The following is a 23434-nucleotide window of genomic DNA, read 5'->3' as shown; positions in this document are numbered from 1 at the left end:
AGAACTGACCTGCACTTCATTCTTGTTCCATAGCTTGCCTTGCAACAAGGATCATTTATACCTGTTTAAGGACTAGTATGGTTTTTTTGGTGGTTTAAAAGCTCCATATTAGGTTCAAATGATATACTGTGATGCAGAAAATAATGCATTATTGAGGAGTCAATGACACTAAAGGAACAAAACTAAACTGGAAGGAGCAGTTGACTCCCTCAAGGGCACAGAGATCCTGCAGAGAGATCTTGACCATATAGAAAGATGGGCAATCATTGACCGTATGATGTGAATTTGAACAAGGGAAAGTGCTGGATTCTGAACCTGGGATGGGGCAATGCTGAATGCATGGACAGACTGAGGAACAAGAAACTGGAAAGCACCACTGCAGAAAGGGACTTTGGGATCCTAGCTCATGGCAAGTTGAATTTGAGTCAGCCTGGCAGCCAGGAGGCCCAACCCTGTCCTGGGGGGCATCACCAGCTGGGCAAGGGAGGGGATTGTCCTGCTCTGCTCTGAGCTGGGGCAGCCTCATCTCGAGTGCTGAGGGCTGGTTTGGGTGCTACAATAAAAGAAAGATATAAAGCTCTTAGAGACCATCCAGAGGAGGGCGACCAAGGTGGTGAAGGGCCTCTTCTTGAGGAGAAGCCATATGAGGAGTGGCTGAGGTCACTTGGTCTGTTCAGCCTGGAGAAGAGGAGACTGAGGGGAGACCTCATTGCAGTCTGTAACTTGCTCATGAGGGGAAGAGGAAGCACTGATCTCTTCACTCTTGTGACCAGTGACAGGACCTGAGGGAATGGCCTGCAGTTGTGTTGTGGCAGTTTATTTTGGATATCTGCAAAAAGGTGTTTCACACAGAAGGTGACTGGAATGGGCTCCCCAGGAAAGTGGTCACAGCACCAGCCTGCCAGAGTTCAAGAAGCATTGGGACAATACTCTCAGGCACATAGTGTGACTTTTTGGGTGTACTGCACAGGACCAGGAGGTGGACTCGATTATCCTGATGGGGCCTCTTCAACTCAGCATAGTATATGACTCTATGATACAGATAGACATAAAATTTGGGTAGATAAACTTTCATCTGGCATTCCCTAATAGGTAATCCTGTCTGAAACACTGGCTATTCAACTTTAATGTTCTTTGAACATATTTTTAATAGGCACAATATAAATGATATTCTCTTCAATTGGCATTTCTCCTGGGACAGGAATGCCTCAGAGCATTTTTAATAACGTACTGACATATATATGAATGTAAAGGAAAACTGTCTATTGTTCTTCCACTGGACAAAGAACACTTTACCTTTATGAGAGCACCACAATGTTTTGTGACTCTTTCTAACAAAAAAACAGCTCCAGATGACTGAGAGTGGAAAGAAAGATTAAGGTGACCATGGCATTTTTTGTCTGCTTAATCTTAAATAATGGGATATATCACAATATGCACATACACATCAACTAAATGAAAATATCAACTTAGCTCAACATTTCTTGATCTTACCAGTAACTCTTCTAAGATTGGCAAGGGATTCTGTACCATTTCAGCACACTCAGGAGAAAACAGAGTCAGTTTGGGAACATGGGTGAGGACATGGGTCTCAAGGATAAAACTGGAAGGTTATTCTCTGAACATGACTGGTAGTTTGAAGAGTAGCATGAGTCTTGTATTGAAGTGACTGCTGCTCTCATCTCTTTTTCTGCTGTTTCAGCAAGGTAAGTAGTTGAGCACTGCCATAATGGAAGTGTTCTGAAAGTACTGCTATGCCAACTCTTCAATTACATCTTCTCAATAGATATTGTGTCCTAAATTTAGAAAGGATTTTTTAAAATCAACAAATAAATAAAATAGATAACAATTTCATAGTTCTTTTGTTCCCGATTGGGTAAATACCTTTAGAAGCCTACTGTAATCCTTTAGAAGTTTATTGTTACAATGAAACAGGAATAGAGCCAAATACTTAGAAACAGGATTGGAAAAGAGAAGCTGTATAGGAAAAGGAATGATACATGGACAGCCCAAGACAAAAAAAATAAAAAAAGTTGAAAAATATCTTAGAGGTCTGAAAATTCATTTCACTATGACTTTTGGAAAAATTTATATTTTTGCAGGATTTGCAGGATATACTTTACAATTGAGAGAGAAAGAAAGAGCCTACATATTTGAAATTATCAACTGTAAATGTTTGCATGTATAATTTTGAAGAAGTGTTTCCCTTTGGAAGTTCAACTACAGTAATCATCTAGAAAGAAGTTACAGAATATTTTTATGTTCACCTATACCAATAATTTTACATTTCCCATGTAATATATTTCTTTCTTTTTGTCTTAGGTTTGCTGGACTTCTTCTTTCCCATTCCGTCAAATTACTTTATTTTTTCTTTTAAGAGACTTGAGAAAAGAATGAATTAGTTTAGATCTAGCCTCTGTGAAAGTGGTTTCATTCAGCAAGAAATTATTTTCTTTTAGCTTGCATGTTTAAACTTTTGCCCAGAAGCAAAAGGATGTGGTGTTAGGCTTTTGAGATTAATGCTTTCATTTTGTCTGCTACATTTTGTAGCATTTTTGAAAAGTCATATACAAAACAAAATTGTGTTAGCACTTATTCTATGTGCTGGATTTATGTCTTAAGGGTGCCTAGGAGAAACTTTTTTGGTACCAATGGAGTTTTCACCGGACTTAAGCTTTAATGCTTCTGGAAGATGGTCTTCAGGTAAGTGTTCAGGCCCTGTGTTTGCAATTGGATCCACTTGGGTGAAATCATGCCAAGGCCTGTTCACTTCAAATAACTTGCAGATGACTAATATTTTTGGGTAGTTCTTCAAAGTTATCACTCTACTGCTTTTGTGTACATTGCAGATGCTGTGTGTAAAGTACTTGACATAAAGTTCTGTATATCACAACCAATCAATGGTTAAACACCAGATTTCACAAATTCATCTTTTTGATTCTTACATGTTGATAAACTTGAATTGCACTTACCATATAGTTCCTTGCATGAAAAAGACCTATAAAGACATTGTTTTAGTTCTCAATTGCTCTGACTCTGTCTTGGGGAATGCTCTCCAAAGACCTGAGAAACTGAAGGGTTCCTACCTCAAAGGCAGGATGTGCGTTTGGGTCCTGTGCAGCTGAATGCTCTAGTTGGGTTGTTTACACTCACTAACTGTATTGTTGCATTATTTACACTCACTAACTTACTACTGCTGGCTCTCTGCTGTGGTCATGGGCATTAACCTGTGTTAAGCACCTCAGCCTGAAGGGAGGTCACATCTGAGAACCTCAGGAGGAAAAAAGGCAATCAGAGATAGGTGGCTCCCTTGCCTGGGAGTGCTGATAGATATTCTTATGAATTTCCTACTTTGTGTCATTTACCTGCTTTCAGTGGATACTATTCTCACAAGCCTATTTCTTTAGGAGCTTCAAGATAGCCAAAATGTCTGTCACAGGGTTACAGATTCTACAGAGCAGCACTGTAATTAGATTCAACATTGCAACAACTTACTTTGAAGTCCATTAGGTGGACATAACCTTGTGAATTTATTGCTGAAGACTGGAGAATGGCATACAAGGATAATTATCACAAATGGTGGAAAAAACAGACCAAAAAGATAGTGTCAGGAAAACTAGGAGGTGTCAAAATAAAGGAAGTGATCTTGTAGTGTATAAATAATGACAAACATTGGTACAAAGGTTGTGCTTTTATTTTGAGAAATGAGACAAAGGACCTGACAATACTCACAGATAAATAGAAGCATAACATCCACAGGGGCCCCAACTGCCAGAGGTCATTCTTGAGTCACATTTTACAAGTCACAGGCTTCAAGCCTTCTTTGGTAATATTTCAGCAAATAAAACAAAACTGAACTTCCAAGATTTCTCACTAACCGTAGCAGCTATTCATCATTCTAAATCTCTACTGGCACTTTCAGAGCTTTTCTGTCACAGTCACTGGAGTGGCAGGAAATTCCTGTATGGAGCTTGTCTTTTCAGCCAGCAGTTCCAATTACTTCGGTCCTTGACTGTCGCTTTGACAGCATCACTTCTGAGCCATCCAGCGATGTGATAAAAATTAGGAAACAACAAAACCAACACGTGGCTTTTGAATAGGGTATTTCTTAAAAAGTGTTTGAATACGTGTAAGTTAATTACCATGCTCCATGGTCATAAACCAGAGTGGATTTCATCATTTGTATTTATTTTATCTGTAGTCAAGTGTTTTGTCTTCAAGACCTGTCACAATAACTGATACAATTTCTCCATGTGTTCCTTGTGAGACAGAGTTAGGATTTTGAAAGGTTATTGGAATTATCCTACATATTAATGAGAATAAATGAATTTTTAAAAATAAACATGTATTTTCAGAAATTCTTTGATGTTTTCATTCAACACTCCTATATTTTAAATGTGAACTACTTCAGGTACATGTATAAAACTCTTTTTGAAGTATTAAAAAACCTGAAATAGAAAATAGTTTAATTTTCATCACAAAATATTATTGTTGCTTCTCCACACATGTGCCACTAATTAATAGTCTGCATTTTGAGTATAGTCACAGCCTTGCTATTTGAAACAATTCCATGGAAACAGTTTTTACAAAAATAAAATTTATTAATGTACTTTTGTCCACTGGGCTTGTAGAGACCAATTTCTAGCAGAGTTTGAATAAAACAATGACAGTCCTGCTGAATTCTGTGAAGCCTTAAGACTGAGCTTCCCTTTGTTAAAAATCAAAATGTGTCAGAAATCTACTGACTCAGAATAAAATTGCAGGTTACAATTTCACCCTTGGGCTTAATCAAACATGTGGTGTAATATCAAATTTATTGTGTACTTTTGCTTTGAGCTTTGCTGACATTTCAATGCCATCAGCAGTAGAAATGTCGAAAAATGTGATTGTCTTTTTCTGCATTTGGATATGGTGCCACAGTTCACCTTGGCTTTAACAAGTTTCATGATATTGTCCATTTTTAAGCTGATAGAGGCCATTTTAAAGATCATATTTGTGTATATAAAGAATCTCATATCACACTATGGTTGTTATCATGAACCACTAAAATACTACTTTTGATGTTCTGCTATATGGTTGATTTTAAAGTCCACAGCCCTTGATTACCATATTTATAAATGCAAAGATTATGTGATGGAGTATGATAAATGTATAAATAATATACTGGATACTTTTTTCCTTTCAGATATTTAATTTTACATTTTAGGCCTCAAAGCACACTTTTTTATCTTAATCAAAAAAATAAATAAACCTGTACAAAATATATACATTCAGTATCATGTTGCAGACACATTTTTTTTAAGGAGATAAAAAGCTTTCAAGTGGCTAGGACATGTACATTACACCCATGCATCTGTGTAATGTATATATATTGTTTTAGTGTATGTATGTTAAAAAAAACAACAGAGGTTTGAAATCTTACTTTGTTTCTGTATTTATTTTGTGAAAAATGCTGGTCTTTTAAATCTGGAATTAGTGTTGTATTTTCCGCTATTAAAGTCCAACTTTTTTCAGGCATCTCAGTTTTGTGAAGAAATTTTAATAGTGAATGACATCTTTGATGAATAAATAAAAAGGCAGTTCTTACTCAACAACACCCTTTCTTCAAGTGCCTCACATAAACAGTAAGTTTATTTTTGCACTCACTGGTGAAGCAGGTATTATTTTAAAACCACAAGAGGTGAGACACTGTAGGATAGAGTGTGATAGCCCCTGATGCAGGTGTCTAAGAGCATGTCTGTGCTGAAAGCCCTCTCAAGGCACACACTGACATATGGAGGCCGTGGCAAGAGCAGCTCTCCTGTGGATGCCAAGCCTTGCTGTGGAACAAGAGACATGGGGTGCCAACTCCTTACCTTGGTGGTGTCTTTCAGGACCCTTTGATTCATGAAACCTATCCTGGGATTCCTCATGTGCCATCTAATCAGGTTGGTGCTTAAAACTCCCTAACAAAAGTTTCCACCAGCTAAAATTCCTAGATACCTGTTTTCCAATAGGCTTGTCTCTACAGTGTTGACCCAGTGGACACCCCATTGCTGCAACTGAAAAATGTGTACAAGGACAGTGTTTGTAAAGGACTGACACAAAATTTGCTTAGGACTGCACCAGATTTTATGCCATAATGGAGAAGATACAGCTCTCCTGTTAGCCAGTGCTAAAACTTCAGAGCTGTGTTTTCTTCATATTTTGTTCCTGATGCTCTTTAGGAAATCAAATTCTTGTTTTCTTTCTATAGCTACGAAGTCCATATGAAATGCTACTTATTCAGCTTCGTGTGAATATCAGTGATTACCTTCCAACACAAGTGCAATTCAAAAGATTATTACACTCTGATTAGGTCTTGTTATTATTGTTTGTTTCTAGGATCCTGTTTTTCTGTAGATGCTCATCTGCTGCCTACAGAGAATGCTGGATAGAACATGAAACAGAAATGAGCTTTAAGTGACATTTACACCTCCTAATCTGAGCTATTTGCAATTATTTTATAATCTTACAGGAGAAGCATTAACAGCTGATTGAGACTACAAATGATGCAGGTAACAGCCACAAGGATGAGTCATCGAGAGCCCTCTGTTGCAGATCTGGCTGCAATTCTTCAAATTGTAAACGAAATGTTAAACCTGCTCCACGACTGACTAAATTCTAAACTTCTCTTGGCAGTCCTCCGAAATACAGAGTGACACTGTAGCAGTGAACACTGAATGCTATCACTTCAGCCAAACATCTGTGTCCAAATTCTGGTTTATCTATAAGGTGAGGAAAATTTTGCACCCTGTCAGGATCTAGTCATACTGTAGCACCCCTTAGATTTTTTTAACCTTTCTCAATAAAAGTCAATGGCCATCTCTGACCCATGTAACATTAGTTTTGCCAATGTTATCCAAATTTCCTCTTTATAGTCAGTGTTGCCTGCTGTATTTGGTTTAATATTTTGGCCTTTTTCACACAGTTTAATCTGTAGAGGTCATTCATTGTCCCGTCTGTGGGGCTGAGAGGCCACATACGGATTCTTCTAGGCTGGAGGATCATCTTGACGTCTGGACTGCAGATTGGCCATGATCATGAAAGGCTCAATACAAGAGCTGCAGCCCTAACATGTCCTTTAGTTCTCTTTAATAGCCATATTTTCTGTACTGTGTTCAACCCACCACCTCAGCAAACAGCTCTGACCAGGGCCTCTGCCTGTCACTGCTCTGCACCACCAAGTGACTTGACTGCCCCAGGATGGTGTAGCAAGATAATATAGATCAGAGGGAGGTGTCAAAACCAAGTGGAGCTCTGGGAAAGCACTGAATGTGTTGTCATGTGAGGCAACATCCAAGTGGTTGCTCTGGGAGCAATCATCTGCTCATCCCTGGGCCAGAGAACTGAAAACTGACGCTGACAATTGTCCTCAGCTCAGCAATGTGCATGGACACTGTCCCGCTGCCACTGGCTGGAGCTGGTGTGAAGGTCACTTGCACACAGTCATGCTAGTTTTTGGCTACTGTCACTCTTTATCATTGGAATGACCAAGAACAATTTTAAATTCCACTATGCTGTCCTAATAGCCTTGTACCATGATCTCCCATTATTGCCTTACTATGACCATGCTCTTTACTAGGTATATCAGGAGTTCCTTTAATATCTTCCTATATTAAAATAAAAGGCGTTAATATAAATATTATTGCAAGCAGAAAATAGCAGGCTTTAACTGCTTAGCCTTGTTTTGCAACCAACACAGAAAGCTTAAAATGACAGTAGCTATAACGTACCTAATTTCAAAATTACTGACAGAAAACAAAGCAAAAAACCCCATTAAGTTTGAAAAAACGGAACTACAGCAGAATGAAGAGACTTCTAAAAAGGAATAAACTGGAAATAACATGAATTTAAGACAAACTTGCAAAAGATATAAAAAGATATTTTTTACACATATAAAGAACAGGAAGCTTGCAAGAAGTAAATAAGAGTTTGTAGAGAGAGATATTAGATAATCAGGGTTGTGAAAAAAATATAGGGAAAATAAAGAGGAAACTACTTTTAGCATCTGTGTTAACTGTGGAGAAACTTGGTACTATGTCTGAAGTCCTTGAAAAACAAGTCCTGACATCAAAGCATCTGTTCCAACAAAAGAGTTCATGGAACAAAATCGCAAAGTTAAGAATAAAAGATAACTTAGCATTTCTGAAATTAAAAAATTTAGAACTTTAGAGTAATTTAGGTACAAAGATGCTAGATTCTTTACTACAGTGTGCAACCTTTTTTTAAACTGCTTTGCTACCCAATGAATGGATATTTACATATATGTTGTTGTTAAAAAAAAAAAAATTCCAAGGAGGATCAATGATCTATTGTTTCTCATTTGAACTGGGCAATTACAAACAGAATAGAAGAAAAGTATTAGTAGACATGGAACAAATGTGATCTGTTTGGGCAGAATTAGCATTGCTTTTGTAAAGAAAAGCCACATCTAAAATTTTGCATACAATTCATGGGAGGAGTCAGCAACCACACAGACAAGAGCAATCCAGCTGCCAAAGTTGTCTTACAATGCCAAAAGGCTTTTTACAGGGTTCCTTGCCCTTTTTAGAATGCTTCTCTAAAATAGACTATGCTGCCACTGAGTAGCAGGGAAAGTCTTGGAATAGATGGATAATTGCTGAAAAGTTGGAGGCAAAATAAGTTTATACAGTCTGCTTTCTCAGTTGGGGGAAGGTGCTAGCAGAGAACTATAAAAGTGTGTGCTAGATCTGTGCTCTTAAACATAGTGGAAAATGAAGTAGAAAGATGGGTGGAAAGAGAGATAATAAAGTTTGCTATATTAGAAATTTATTCAGGACAAGAAGAATGAGGACCAGCTGAAAAGGGTTGAAGAACATAATCCTTGTTAATAAAAAAAAAGTGAAATGAAATGGAAATAAATGTTAAATGAGGTTTTTGTGGGGAAAAATAACTTCAGCTCTAGCTATATATATATATATATATATATATATATATATATATATGTATATATATATAAAATTTAACATACACAACCTTCACTCAGGAATTATATCTTCAAGTTACAAAAAGCAGATAACTTTAGAGAAGCAGCTCTAAGAAACAGTCATCTCAAAACAGAAAATATTGTTACACCTCTCTGTAATTTCACAGCGTGAGCTTGTCTTGAACACTGTATATACTTTTTGTTCAGTTTTCCCTCCACTCTCTCCAATCAGAAAGATACAGAGAAGACAACAAGGATGATTACAAGTATGAAACAGTTTCTATATGATTGTAAATTAAACATCTTCCTACTCTTCAGACTAGAAAAAAAAAGACATTAATGTAACAATAGTTTATAAAAGCATCAAGATTATGAAGGAGCTAAACAGGGTATGATTGCGTACTTTCTTTTCTAGAGAGAAAAAGCAGCTATCAGATGAAATTTGAATAAGGCAAGTTTGAAACAACAAAAATCCTCTTCATGTAATGAAGTTATTACAGGACACTTGTGGTGTTAGAAGTTGATATAAGCTTGAAAATTTGGAAGAATGAGCTATTCAAAAAAGCTACTGAATAATAGCAACTACTGAGTTTAGCTACTTATAAACTGACAGTATGAGTGGCCTGGTAGAGTAGACTTAGGATATATAACTTAATAACTTTTTCCACAGCCTGCTGAGAATACTTGGGGCAGATGGTTGATGAAAAAAATCAACATGAGCCGGCAGTGTGTAATTGCAGCACAGAAAACCAACCAAATCCTGGGCAGCTTCAGAAGCTGCATGGCTGGTAGATCAGAGGTGATTCTCCTGCTCTACTCTGCTCTTGTGAGACTCCACCTGGAGTACTACATACAGTTCTGGTGTCCCCAACCTTAGAACACAGAACTGTTGGAACAAGTCCAGAGGAGGGCCATGAAGCTGATAAGAGGACTGGTGTCCTTTCCGTCAGAAGACAGGCGGAGAAAGCTGGGACTGTTCAGACTGGAGAAGAGAATTTTGGATGGAGGCCTTTCATAACAACCTTCCAGCACCTGGAGGTGGCTTACAGGGAAGCTGGAGAAGGACACTTGATCAGGAACTCTAGTGATAGAACAAGGAATGATGGGTACAATTCACAGAATCACAGAATAAACTGAGTGGGAAGAAACCCAAAAGGATTTTTGAGTCCAAGTCTCAGCCCAGCACAGGAGACCAAGAGCCACACCAAGTACCTGAGAGTTTTGCCCAAATATATCTTGAACTCCATCAGGCTTGGTGCTGTGACCATTTCCCTGGGTAACTGCCCAATCACTCTCTGTGTGGAGAAACTTTTTCTAATATCCAGCCTAAATCCCCCCTGACACATCTTCAGGCCATTCCCTTGGGCTCCATAGAGAAGAGATCAGTGTCTGCCCCTCCTCTTCCCCTCATGAGGAAGCTGTAACTGCAATGAGGTCTCTCCTCAGTCTCCTCCAGGCTGAACAGACCAAGTGACCTCAGCCTCTCCTCACACGGCTTCCCCTCAAGGCCCTTCACCATCCATATGTTCCTCCTTTGGATGCTCTCTCATAGCTTTATATCTTTCTTATATTGTGGTGCCCCAAAGTGCACAAAATATTCAAGGTGAGGCTGCTCCAGAGCAGAGCAGAGCTGGGGAATCCCCTCCCTTGCCTGGCTGGTGATGCTGTGCCTGATGCACCCCAGGACACAGGATCCTCCTGGCTGCCAGGGCACTGCTGACTCAAATTCCACTGGCCATCGATCAGGACCCTTTCCACAATGCTGCTTTCCAGTATTTCATTCCCCAGATTGTCCATACATCCAGGGTTGCCCTATCCCAGGTGCAGAATCCATCACTTTTCTTTGTTGAAATTCATGTGGTTGATGATTGCCCAGTCCTCTAACTAATGTTAGATATTAGGAAGAAATTATTTTCCATGAGGGTGGTGAGACACTGGAAGAGGCTGCCCAGGGAGGGCAGTGTGTGTCCCAGGCCTGGCAATGTTCAAAGGCAGCTTGGATAAGGCCTTGAGTAATCTGGTCTAGTGGGAGGTGTCCCTGTGCATGGCAGTGGGGGTTGGGAATAGATGATCTTTAAGGTCCATTTCAACCTCTTAACATTCTATTATTCTGTGGAATATAATTGTTTTTGCAGAGGCACCTTCTCCAGGCTAATATTAGAGACAAGGTAATGAGGTACTTTGAACTTGGTCTTACCTGATTCAGGGATGAGTGTTCTATTATGTTCTCTCCTTATTTTACATATTTCATTAAAAGAACCATTGATTTCTTTATATATTCCTATAAACAGGATTAATAAATGCTCAGTTCTGCTTCATGTTGTATTTGGTATAGTTTTATATCTAGAAAAGTTAATTTAATTGATTAAGATATGCAAATGCACCTCAAGTTTCATGCTATGGATGGAGAACAGGATGTTGTTACTGTTGACAAAAAGAATAATGACATTTTAGTTTTCGGTATTCACTGTAATATTGTTATTAATAATCAGCTTCTTTTGGTACTAAGATCTGACTTAAGACCGCTTATGTTTGATGAGTCAGGGATTTCTTAGTGTTTCTTTGTTTTAAGGAGTCCATTAGCCCCATGAATTAGAATTCAATAAGAAAGTGGAACATGATATATGAGCTACACCTATACAGACAAGCTGATCATTCTCTGTTTTGCTTGAGGGTCCAATTTGTCTGGTTAACATCTGTGAATATACATTAAGATTCAACCTCAGCTAAAAGTACTTTTGACAGAGAAGCCCAAGTGGGAACGAGAACTTTATGCAAGGCTCAACACCTCACCTGCCATACGGACACGGAAGCAGTCTGCAGAAATGCCCTCTGGCTGAGGGCCACAGGGCATTTCCCACTGTGGATTAGAAAGAGGACACTGTCCCTGAGACCCCTTCCTTCTGCCCTAGTGTTTTCTGAGAAGTGACAGAGCAAGGACCTTAAAGCCAACAGACACCACCAGACAGTTTCTCCTGCACAGCTTGATAGCAGCACCCTAACTTCCACAATTGAAACCTGTTTGCTAGCACATTTCATATTTCACATTGCATGCAAATGAATTAATCTTCAGAGCATTCCTATGCAGTAGGTAAATGTTGCTCTTAAATAAAAAACCCCAACCAGCCAACTCATGAGAAGACAGGAGACAGGCAGTGACAGGAAGGCTTCTGAAATTGCCTTGCATCTGGGCTCAGAATTCAGGAAATCTTTTCATTCCTGCTATTGCAGAGAGGTCATCTTGCTCTTTGATGCAGTCTAGAAAATGAAATGAGCTATTAAAGTCTGGATACATTGCCCCATTAAATTAGAAACATTTACAAGCCCAGCACTGCACATAAAACGTAGATAGCACTTTTCATGATAAAACTACAACCAGACTTGGTTTCTTCATTTTGGATAGTGTGACCTGTGGTCTCTCTTTTCCATCTGGCTTGTGGTTTACTGCATTATGTAATTTTACATTCACTTAAAGGCCAGCCAAAGTAAAATACTTTGCTGGAAGTGAGATGTAAACAAATGTTTGATCTTGCCCTGCCATTTTTCTTAGGTCTTCTGCAGACCTGGGTTACAACATGCCAGTATTCATTAAAGGAAATATATATTAGAATCCATACTGTATTGCTCATAAATATTTCAAGGTACCTGCAAACCTAGGTTAAAAACTATCTTGTCTTAGAAAACTAAAAAGACAGCTATTGTACACTCTTCTTCTTAACACTAAAATCATGTTCTGGAGTAACTAAGTGGACACATATGAATATTTATTTACAATGTCAACTTTAACCACTGCTTCTGCATGCTAGCTTGAAAGTAATCAACTAAACTAAGAAAAGAAAACAAGGAATTCTCACAAACCTTGTTGTTCTATATCTAAAATCTAAACTCCAAATATAAATTATTGAATACTTGATAATAAGAGCCTAAGTATTTTTCCCATATTTTTACTTTAAACAGATACTGTAGATACAGATGTAGTCTTTTTGCATTTACATAAAGCTGGTGTTATTAGGAATATCCACATGAGAGAAGGTTACAAAGATGATCCTTGTAAGAAGGTGAATCAGATAGCATATATTGTAATATAGAGTACTTTTTGCTGTAGCTGAATGACATGTTTAGAAAAGCTGATACTTTGATGAGAAGATCAACTGCACAGTATTCTCCCAGAATCTTCTCCAGAGTCTCAATGCAAACTAACATAAGGACACAACATATGTGTCAAGAGAAATAAACACACATTAAACCAGACATTCATTTTCCTCAAACTACACTCTGAAATCATATGCAACAAAATACTGTGAAAAGATAGGAGTGCAAATTTTACAGCAACAGTCACATTTCAGATAAAGAAAAGCTTTTGTATGAAGTTGTACCCACAGTCCCCAGCATAAAATATTAATAGTTCCAGCTATACTGCTTTATAACTGAGGAGGAAGTGCTCCTAGGAGAGAATAATTTGATTTAAAAAATCCTGATGTTCAACAAGTATTTAGTATTTGTAATTAAAAATGTATATCTCTTGGCTAATATATAGGAACATTGGTGAAATATGTTTGATGATTTTATTCAGGTGTGTGATCAGAGCTTAGTATAAAGAGCCTCACATAAAATTGCAAAAGAACTATTGCTGAGCTCATATACTGAGGCAATAAATTATTTTACTTTTAATAACTTGATTGCCCTAAAATGCTCTTCCTTGTTTTTTGTGCAAGGAGGACTCTAGTTAAATGCTGTATTCGCTTGTTCTCTTTTTTTAAAATAGTCTGGGAGGAACTGAGTGTCATTGTCCTTCCCCTTGCTATATGCTCAGGTCAGGGATTTTTTTTTCTCACAGAGCACTTTTGCTTTACTCTGCCTCACCTCCTTACAATGTCCAGAAGAGCTGGCAAGCTGCTTTTGACAACGTGAACCTTACTATGTTCAGTGTGAAAAGGGAGCTGGTTGTGGTCAAATGTGGGCAGCAAGTCGTCATTTAGAAAAGAGCTCCCAACTAATGGATAAAGTATTTTTAAGCATGCTGGAATGGTTCCACAGCCAAGCTGTTATAAATGAATAGGCCTTTTGTTGTGAGCCTTGATCTCTTCCCTCCTTCTCCCTTTCTCCCTCCCCCCACCTCTTTGTCAGGATGAGTCAATATCCTTCTAATTGGGTGTCCTTTCTGGACTTTTTCACCAGATTTTAGGTATTAGGAAAGTTCAAATCCTTAAACACAGAGCCCAGGTGCCCAGAAACTATTTTTTTTCTTTAACAGATTTATTGCTTCAAGAGGCATTCATTTCAGAAGCCTCAACAGTATTGTTATGGAGTTTTTTGCTGCACACAGAAAACGTAAAAGGAACTCAGCTGTACTTCACTGAAATGGCATTATCATCCCAAGAATGAACAAGCTGATTTGTTATGTCTTTAACAAGAGCCCCGTCAACTTCTAAATCATGTTGTGGGATTGTTCTGAAACCGTGGCCGAGTGTGCTTTCAGAGATAACTACCCTGCTACCTTGGTGGAAGCTCTGATTTTGTCATCACATCCTTTCTGACGGCCTGAGGAAAGCGAAAGTGGGTGAAGCCCTCTCTGTCAATAATACCACAGGAGAGAATGGCCAAACTGGAAGGCTGATAGGCAAGACTAAAAATCTGGTAATGGTGCCTCCTAATGGAGACCCCCGCCATGGTCCTGGTGAAGATTATTTACAGGTGTGTTCACTGATTTTGCAAATTTTTGCCTTGAGAGTCTTAACAAATAATAACTATTTGGAATTCACTGGATCCTGGCATGCCAGGATCCCAGACAAATTTAACCTTCCTAGGAAGCAAATTCTGCCATTCTTATTTCATAGGTAATTAAAGGAGACATGCAAAGATTAAGTGTTGTGCTTACAGATGCAGTGAAAGTTTGTGGTAGATTTTAGAAGAGTTGAGGTTTCCTGTGTTAAAAAAAAAAGCAGAAGAAACTATGTTTAAAGAAATGCAGCTGGGACTCAGAATTTTTATAATAAATACTCATGTATTTTACTGTGCAGTCGTAGTCCATCTCCTGTCCTTTCCAGTATGCTTTTTAAAAAACCCCATTAAGTACCATTAAGTATGTTCACCAATTCAGATTTCCTCCCTGTTGTCTCTGTGAATCATTTGTGGATATGAAGTGAAGAAGAAAGATGAAGACAGAAAACTGTTGGAGTAAACAAGGCCTTCTATTCTTTTTTTTTTTTTTTTCCATAATGGTCAGTGAAAAGGATAAACATGCTCTATTTCTTTTCTGACTAACACTCCAGGAAGTGCCAGCTTGCCAGTGGATCAAAGTTACCTGCTTCCTGCTTAGAGAGACTCTCCAAACCTGCCCACCCAACTCTTCAGCATCTTCCACTTTCCTTCCTCATTTCCATTAAATTAAAAGGGTTGAATTTTATATAACTTTAGACAGCTACATATGAGTTCAGAGGAAGAAGGAGAATGATGATCAGAATTGTCATTAGATTAGTTTCCCCAGTTCTAGAAATCACCAGATTACAAACTAATGTTCTGCTGTTTAGTTGTTCAGCTGCAGAAGATATTGTCTCCTTTTAACCTGAGTACCAGTAATAATTTCTTTGTAAAACCCCCACATTAACCAAACATGGCTGGTTTGTATATAGCAGGCTACTGTGTGGGAACGATTTGAGTTTCTTGGTATTCACTGTCTAAATAAATATGAAGTAATATCCTTGCATTGGCCTTTTACTTATAACTCACAACATTAAAAAAAAAAACATCCTCCAAACTCAATTTCAACTTCCTCTCCAAGCTCTTAGGAGATTTTTCCACTAGAGCCTCCCTTCTAATTCTGTAATGGCCTCTTCCTAGGTGTCAATCCTTGCTTCATCTATACTTTTGGGGACTTAAATGAAAGAGGCTTGTTCCCATGAGACCAGAGAATTGCCACCACGCTGGACTTGTTTCCAGCATGTGCTAACAGGCCAGTCTGGCAGATGATAATTGTTACCCTCTCACAGTGGCAATATGAAACTGAGTCATAAATCCTTCCTCAAATCACATATGCTCACACCTGTCTCAGCCCTCAGTTTCTATGCAGGTAACTCCCTGGCAATTATTCGCCCTTAGCCCTGCTCTTAGGGAGAGCAACATTCTCCTTCCAAATTCTATACAAACTTTACCTATGCCTGCCCTTCATGGGAGATGAGCTGGGGCTCTCACCTTCTTTCAGACCTTCAATTACCCAGAAAAATCTGTCTTTTTAATGTTGTTTTTTAAATGTGCTTCTCTTACTGGCTGATGGGAAAATAGTCATGTGGCTGGAATATTCCAGCATCAAATATCTCTTGTGATTATCAAATGCCTCAGCTCCATTTCAGCATTTATGCACTCTCAAAAGCCATAAATTGCTTCGTGTACTCCTCCACTATGAACACTGTCTCTTAATCAAACTGGATTAATAAGTTTAAGAGACAATACCCACAATATATGTGAATTTTGGCAGGTTATGGGAATAATGAGCCAGATGTACAGGAGATCTAAAGAGCAATAAAAAATTGCAAGTCCATAACCTAGAGCTTACACAGCCTGCAGAGAGCAGAAATATGTGCTGTTAGCAGAGAAAGCTACCAACAGGTTCACAGTCATTTACATTCAACATGAAAATGTTTAGATTATTTCTTGCCCCTAGCAAGCTTAGACCTGTTGACAGGGGTAAGTTTCAGTACTGTCTGATATTTGGTACTAACTATATTTTCACTTGGAAAGGCCTTTGTATCCCAACACAGAACTAATATTTTGCTCTAGAAACCCTTCATGTATTGACTTTATAGTATTGTAGAAGAGATTGATTAAATGGTTTAATTCCTGTCATTTCTGAATTTTAAATTTATGTATCAATTATCATCTATACCTTATTTACCCACACTTAGAGAAAATAGTTAAAATATTTTTTTATTCTATTCTGTTCAGGTGCTGTAAGCATTCTTTCTGATAGCTGTCCATAAAAGTCTACTGTACACACACCTTACCACTGCTCAGTAAGTGCATTGGAAATTAAAGTCTTTAACTTCTCACTTATCCCAAAGTACCCAAAGTAAAATTTCACTACATGGGCTATCACAAAGTGCAACATAAGGAAATCCCATCTATGGACAGCAGCATGGAGCATGTGTGTGTTTGTGTTTTGAACCATAAAGCTGTAATGAAAATATTTTATGGCAGGATCCTCTCAGTTCCAGCTCAAGAGTATCAGATCTGTGACCTATGACACAGGCTCTGCTAAACTAAATATGATGCTGACTTGGTTCAGTAGTTCATGGATTCACAAGTGGAAATTAAAAATCTAGGTTATGCTAGATTGCAGGTATGGCCTGTGGTTTGCAAAGACAAGTGAGATATCATAAACTGAACAAATGTAAATCTTCTGATTTTGCACAGTGTATAGTGCAGGTGACAATAGTGCTTTTCCAGTTTTAACAGTTATGTCTTGTTTAATTGACTTAGATGCATGATCAATATCACAAACTGCACATGGCATGCAGAAAACTGATTCTTTCTCAACAGTAATATTTTATGAGATTGGCTGTGGATTTATAAACAGACAAAATATTTTAAAATGAAGGACAGAAATCCAAAGATAGAAAGACATAAGTAGAAAGAACCTAGTCATAAATTAATGAAACTAAACATCCTTCACACATTAAAAAAATAAATTTTAGTACTGATTAATGCAGTGAGAAGCACAATTCCATCCCATTGATACCATATTGTCATTTCAACCTGAACTTGCAATTTTCACAAGTTTCAGTATTTGTCTTTGAAACTGTTACCTGTCATGCTTAATGAAACTAAGTGACATTTGTATTTCTTTTAGTACATTAATATAATTAGAGTTTTAAAAAATCCACTTCAGGGTTAAAATAAATCATAAAACTTCATTAATTATTGCATGATAAGAAGTCCAGCTTGCTGGATTTTTTAGCAAAGTACCATAGGTTTATGCTACTGTTACTTTGTCTCTTTTAATAAATATTGATTAGGATTAAATACTTTATAACATATCTTTTTCCATTCATGAGTTCTAGGCATCCACCTTCACAAATGAGGATAAATGTATAATCTTGTGGTCTAGTGTAGCATATCCTTAGTGCATGCACACTGTGAGTGTAAACTACAGGGGTCTAGACAGACACACAAACATTACAGAGTATGTACAGAAATCTGTCGTGTATTTTCTTCACTTTGTTTTACCAAATTCCCAGATTGTGTATTTCCCTGAAAACTGTAGAGGAAACTATTGCAGCAGTTTTCAAATTGCTGTATCCATGTGTCAAGAATCTGATTTTTTTTTGGTCAGTGTGAGGCCTAAGTCACTCTACTGTTCCCAAGATCAACCACTTACATTGAGAAAAAGACAAAATATCTTCTGCTTTATTTTAAGAAGCTTTCCTGTGTCATGACATCTTGGTGCTATTTATTAGTTCTCATTCAATCAGAAATCTCATACAAGAGGAGAATTTAGTATGTGATAAGGCATGAGAAGCTTTGGATGCCATAGAAGAGTTATTTGTTGGCATTAAACGGTGGAAAACTAGCATTTCTAGTGTTTCTGCTTAGCTTCATGTTTTGTATTTTCCAACTACAGTTTTATATATATATAACAAGAAAATTAAATGGCTGATAAATTCTATGTTTCTGAAGATTAACTTCCATATTTTTCTCATTGTAGCAAATAATTTAAGTTTTTTTTTAAATTCTTAACACACTTGCTTAGGTTATCACTGGTTATTAAGGTGATTTAGTCTGCTGGCATTTATATCTTGGAACATTCTCTGAGAGAGCAGCTAGTATGTTAGAAGTATAAAATAACCAAGTACAAACAATCTTATTTTATTTACAACAATAAAAGGAAAACAAGCCCACACCTCTGACCTCAAAATAACTTATTTTATAAGTTTACAGGAGCCTGTTTATACATCTTATAAATATAAAACAATAGGAAATAAAATTACACTCTAACTTTAAGACTTATACAGCTTTTTCATTAATACTTTAAAATGTTTTAAACAAACCACAGAAAAAGTAAAAGAGAAATAAAGGAATTTTACACTGTAATAGGCTCCTAGAGTAAACTAAAATGTAATAACTTCTTTTAAAGGCAAACCACAAAAATTCCAGTGATTTTATGTCCACATACAAACATACATTCTTTCTCTCTCAATGATATGCGGCAGACATTACACATAGCAGTGAACAGTATCACTGTGCCACCATTCACCAGGCAGGACTGCATCTCCTAGATGGATCCAAAACTACCAGCTATATGGGAGTCACTTTAAACCTCATTTGCATTTTCTGTTTTTATCAGTATTTTAGCTGAGGTATTATGAGACCTTGTGTAAATATTTGGTTCTTGCATAGTAGGTGGTTTAGAATTGCCATTAATTGGTAGAAACTACAACAGAATACTTTTTGGAGTTAGTATCTCTGTTGTGATATTAGAAATATAAAGCAGCTTTCAGTATTGCTTATTAAAATAATACAACTGAAATTATTCTAAAACTAATGGTCAGTATGACAACTATATAGTCCTTGAAATGGTATAGGCAATTTCCTTTTGTGTCCTTCCAGTTATTTCAGCAACTCTATAGAATGAGGAAGGAAACTGGGCTAAAGGCAATTGGTCCTTAGCTTTTCTTTTCCTTCCTGGGGAAAATCCCCATCCTAGCAGCACAGTCACAGAATTAGACCCGACCTGGACCTAATATTTGTATAACTTTCATTTTTCTAATTAAGAAACTGAGGCAGAGGACTATTTTCCTCCATTCCCTGTTTTCAAAAAGTAAAATGGTGTCTTTTTCCACCCTTGCATGGGTTGCCAGAATGGTCACCTGTCAATGTAGACAGACAATAACTTTTTGATACAAATGAAGTTTTGTAATTGTGTTATTGTGTAATATTATTCTGTAAATTTAGTTCTGTTCAATGTAGAGAACTGCATGTTCCTGACAGGCAACAACCCCCTCCATTATTTTAGGCAAATAAATAAATAAACAAAATCATGACAGTTAAAATACTAGTGGAACTAACTGAGAATAATATTTATATTTCTTTATTCCTATCATCTGCATTTTACATGTATACTATCTAAATGAGCACTTGATGCTAAGGGTTTGCTCCAGTCATCTATATGGATACCCAAATTAAACACCAGGAGCATATCTATTCGGGCAATTAAAAGATCATGATACAGAACAAAAACCCTTCCAAAATATTTTACTTCAAGAAAACTATAATTCCCAATTGATGTTGTACTGGCAATTTTTTTCTTTTTTTTTCAGTTGTCAACATAGGGGTGAGAAATAACTGCAAGATAGCACAGTTGTGAGTGAGAAGCATGAGAAAACAAATTCTGTTTCTATGTATAGCAATGACTTTTTATCAACAATTTGGCTGTGCATTCAGTATTATGGGCTCATAATATGCAAATGCATTTGGCTGTTAATACACATTCACAGCTTACATGTTAGTGATTCCAAAGGAACTGTTACAATATATGCTCTGAATATGTATGAGGAATAATACACAATATGGAAGTAAGAGCATTCTATATTATGAAAATATAAAATAGAATGCACAGTGTTTTTAATAGTCATTCATAGTGTAGTCTCTTGCAGCTCAAAAGGAGCATCTGTACTCTGTATTATCAGCTCATATTAAAGATGTACAGAATTAACTAAATTTTTATAGATCTTAGGATGTGTTACCATGACCTCACACAGCAATATAACATATAGTCTTCTGTTCCACTGCATTATTTATTCTATTTGTAAAACATTCTTGGTTCAGTATTTTCAGATTTAAAATCTTTGGGAACAGATTGATTAGATACTCTTTTCACATAGAAATATTTTTGGTTTTGTAGAATTCTAGATAAGGTATTTTTAAAAACATCATTTGATATTGGTGATTAGTTTGATACTGCTGAGAAAAGGTAATGTAAATTTCATGAATACTCACAATTGTAAGGAATGTGCATGAAATACTAATAAAGAATAATGCCAGATCCAGATGCTTCTCAGGGTGGAAAAGCATAAGGAGCCTTGTTAACCAGAAAAGCATCAGAAATATTTGGTTAAATTTTTTTTGTTGTTATATGCTATAAATACAGCCTCTAGGATTATGAGGACTAAATATTGCAGGCAAATTCATTAAGTGATTATAAATTCACTAAGTCTCTATATAACTCATATTACAATATTCTGTGTTAAGCTAGCTACACTTTTTAATCAATATTCTCTTAAAATTCCTACCCAGTTAACTCAAAAGATGCTGTTGCTCATCACTTGCCTTTGCTGAGATGATCTTTAATGTCACTACAAGTTCCAAATAATCTTCCATGCCTTAAAAATTGGTACAGAGTTTGAAAAATTAGTTTTTGCTCAATTTTATTTCTTCTGATGTCCTAAATAAGTTTTTTATTAATGAAGGTACAATATTAACTGCAAAGAGAAAAGCTGAATAACTGAAGGAATATATGCAAATTAATTAACTGTTGCAATCCAGCACAGCTGTAATTGTATACTGAACACTTCTTGACTTATTTGTAGGGATGTAATGAATTACTAGTTAACATTTTGTTGTGATGAACCATCATTTTCCATGCCTCAATATATGATCTGTTATTTTTCATGAGATCTATTACCTGCCTGAGTGAGCTACTTGCTTGAGCTTGCTAGGGAACAGCTGAAACTACCCTCAGCCAGGCCATGTGATGTGCTTTGCCCTAAGCAGGACAAAGCTTGAGCTGAATTCATCTTCATGCAACTCCTTGAACTTCATTGGAGTTACATCAGAAAAAAATTAATCTCGGTGAATCTTCTTTGCTTGACTTAATAATTCAATTTTAATGAAATCTTTACCACCTTTGTTAGACAATATTTTACAGAAACTATTTCTTATACTACTATATTTCTTATACTTAGTCTAAACAGAAAAACAAAATGGAGAAAAATACCTTGAGCTGTCAGAAATCATTAAACCTCATACTCCCTTTCTCCCCACTATAGAGTCCATCCCGTGGCAGAAAAACATCAAACTTGGATAAGGATTCTTTATCACAGGAAAACATCTTGCCCCCAGGTACAGCCTTACTGGAACAAGATGCTCCTCTAAAAGATAATGCATATCTTTATTTCAGTTCTGGTTACAGAAGGAGTTAAATCTGCATGTCTCTAGTTTCATTTCAGACATCGACTGTTTATTTGTTTCTGTTAGTGCTCTTTGGAGTGGATTTCCTTGGCCTAAAAGGGGGCAGTTGCCCTGCTAGGACCAGCTGGTGTCTAAGGCACCATCAATCCCACAGCACTTCATGCTTTATGAAGTACAAATCCTCATCTACAACACAGCTGCAACCAGCTTTGCCCTGGGCACCTGACAATTTACATGGCTTTTTAAAGGATGCTTTCGCAGAAGGGTAATACAAAAGCTAGGTCACAAACTCCAGGAACCAAAAGTACTCCAAACCAAGCACAATAGTGATCTTCAAGTTCTCTTTTACTGTCCTTTTATGCATATATTGTGGGTATTTCTGCTTTTAATCTATATTTAAAAAAATAGTTTAAAAAATTTATAAGGCTTCAATTGTAATTATGTTAGTTTTACAATATAATTTGGTTTTAATTCCAAGTTTTTTTATTTAGCCCTTGTAAGTATAACTGTCTTTCCATTTCAGCACTGCTGCACTATAAAATATTTAGGACAGAGATCCTGCCATGATCCTAATACTGAAAAAACTGGTGAAGTTTAGAATAATACACACATGTTAAAATTACATATTACAATGTTGAAAATCATGTTCTCAGGCATAGCAGAAGAATAACTTGAACTCACAAGTACCGAGGTACAAGCAATCAATCACAAAAAAGATTCAATAATATTATTGCCCATTATTCAGAACTATTTAAGGGTGTTAAAAGGGAAGCAAAATGTCTTCGGTTCCTCCTGACAGAAGGAAATGAGCATCAGTTAAAGAACAGCCTTGGGGAAGGAAAGGGTAGTGTTAGGATGGAGGGAAAATTTGAGTACCTAGACCTTCATTGATCCCTAAGTAATTGTTATTGACCACATTTTTTATCTGAAGAGTTATGTACAATTTTCCTACAGCATTTCTGAGATGGGGCGTCTCTGCCACCCGCTACTTCCTCCAACACAAACTATTTAAAATCCAAAAACCCCACAAACACTAAAAGTTTGCCTTGGAAAATTCAAACTCAAAATATAGCTTGAATTTTTTAATAATGTGAGTAAACAACCTCTGCAGCTGTTTATTTTGGAATGTTGTGGGCTTACTTTAAATAAACAACTTGCATCTTTCTGGAACAATTTATTCTGTTCAGGGACAAGTCTATTTTGACTGCAGGTAATATCTTTTGTATGGATTGTGTTGGAGCTCAGTCTAGGAACAGTTGATTAACAATTTTGTTAACCATCCTG

Source organism: Ammospiza nelsoni, chromosome 5, assembly GCF_027579445.1.
Source record: "Ammospiza nelsoni isolate bAmmNel1 chromosome 5, bAmmNel1.pri, whole genome shotgun sequence".
Lineage (NCBI taxonomy): Eukaryota > Metazoa > Chordata > Aves > Passeriformes > Passerellidae > Ammospiza > Ammospiza nelsoni.
Note: the sequence above shows the minus strand (reverse complement) of the source record.